This window comes from Schistocerca americana, chromosome 6 (assembly GCF_021461395.2).
Source record: "Schistocerca americana isolate TAMUIC-IGC-003095 chromosome 6, iqSchAmer2.1, whole genome shotgun sequence".
Taxonomy (NCBI): Eukaryota; Metazoa; Arthropoda; class Insecta; order Orthoptera; family Acrididae; genus Schistocerca; species Schistocerca americana.
In genome coordinates, this window is record NC_060124.1 from 302,320,216 (window position 1) to 302,322,423 (window position 2,208).

Below are 2,208 nucleotides of genomic sequence, written 5' to 3' on the forward strand. Positions count from 1 at the left end.
GTTTGATAATCTTTACTAAACGCAGATACAATCTGGGCCTTCCTTATCAAAGGAAATGTGAACCTGGGACTGCAAAGGCTCTTCACCGAAATCGGTGAGCGATAAAGGCTATGCGTTGTTTAATTTCTCAGCAGTGTCATAGGTACCAGTAACAGTCTAAGTATAGCCGAACCAGAACTTTTAAGGTGTCAAGGTGGTGTTAGAAATGACCACTCATCACGGAGGTCGAGTTCACCGTTACGAGAGCGTCCGGAGCCGATGGTGAAAGAGTGTGTGAGAGAGGAAGAGTGGCTGCGGGAAGGGGGGTGGGGGAGGAGAGTGCGGTAGGCCCAGGGCCAGGCACGTGACTAGAGTGGGGATGAGTGTGGCAGGGGAGGGAGAGAGGGGAGGGCCCCCGCTGCCGAATCTGGCGTGGCCAGGCCGCCACCTGCTGGGACCGGCTGATATCCTGGTTGCGTTTGGCCCGCCGGGACCCCCGAAAACCGGCTCGCACGGTCGCCGACCCCGAGGTTGGCAGCCCGGGCCAACTTCCCCCCGCCACTCTCTCTGCTACGCCTGCTTCTGCTCGCACTGTCTGCGCTGCTAAGGCCTACCCTTCCACCGAAAACTACCGTTTGTCACAGAGACAGGCCTCTCTCTCCGTTCTTCTTCGTCTCTTCTACATTCTACCCTCTCCCTTCCACAATTCATCACAGAGCGGATCGAGTTGCCGCACCGGTTAAGGCCCCACATCCGAGGGACGGATCGCAGCGGGCGATCCGTCGCCAGGTCATGCGGTTTCTCCGCAGATCCCACGTGTGTGGGCAGATCGCAGCGATTTATCGCTGAACACTCTTAAGTTTCCATGCGCTCTGATGAATCGGACGCGACGTCTGACAATATGGCTCCGACACGTTTGGTCATTTATTAATTGCGGTTGTATAATTTATTTTCGTTTCGCTTTGCCCACTTCGAATAAGAACTTAACGTTACAATCTATATGTATTCAGGGATCACGAGCCACCCTGAGAAGTGGAGACTGGAAATGCGATTTATATTAAGATGTTATACAAATACAGAAAGTGATTTTGCAGTGATTAGGATTTTCTAACTTACGTTAGAATTAGAATTCATGTGAAGTTGATTGAAATAGTGGTGGTACACTGGGCACCATCTGGTGATTATGAATTATTTGTGAAACAGCTATATGCATTATTAAATTTTTTAACTTCTAAACAGCATGACGTATTGTAATACAAAAAAGTGGAGATTGTAATTTAAATGTTTAGACAAATCTGTTATGCAGTTACACTCAATTCCCTTGTCATTTCATATAACCTAACTTTCCCTCATACGATTTATAAGTCATGAGAATCAGCTGTGCTGCTATTGACAGTATTTTTATAGAACCTTCGAAATTGAAAAACACATTGTGTAAATACCTGCAGTTAAACTATAAGACTAATGAATGAAAAAAAACAGAGGACTAATAACCAAAATCGAACTGCATTAGCACGCTGGAAAGATGTTAACAACCCATTTGACGTCAGTGAAAAATGTAACATATTCTCTAAAGTAGGTAATTCAAAATTCTCAAGAAAACGTGTCAAAACGACTTTAATACATCACACTTCCCGTTTTTTAAATTTGTTTTGCAAATATTTATGGAAATTTGAAGATGAACTGCCACTCTTGCTAAACACAGCAGTTCATTTTCCATAGGAGAACTTCACGACACAATGGTGTTCGTAATACTGGTTGAAACTGTGTGGTGAATCGGTCGTAATTGGCATAGTCGAAGCTAGCGTCCTATAGCAGGCGATATGGCAAGCGAAGATCAGGACACCAGTACAGTGGGACGCTGAAAGCACCCTGGTGAATCTCATGTAGAGACCTCTGGTCTTTTGGCTGATTTTTAGTACTCCCATGTTTGATTTCGTTTCATAGTTAACAGAAATTAGTTTCATCACATTGTGCTTCCGATTACGACTTTTCGTGTGTATTACACTCTTTGATTTGATTTGTAAATATGTTACTCATATTTTGATTACGTTGTTCTCGCTTCAATATTGGTTAGGAGAGTGATTCCAAAATTGTTTTTGTTTCATATAAAACAGATGCTGCTTTCGTTGTTTGGTGTTCGGTGGACTTACGTGTATCTGTTATCGCTTACGAATCTGAGTGTGAACTGCTCGATTTAAATGCATTCTAAGTACATTGCTCGTATTC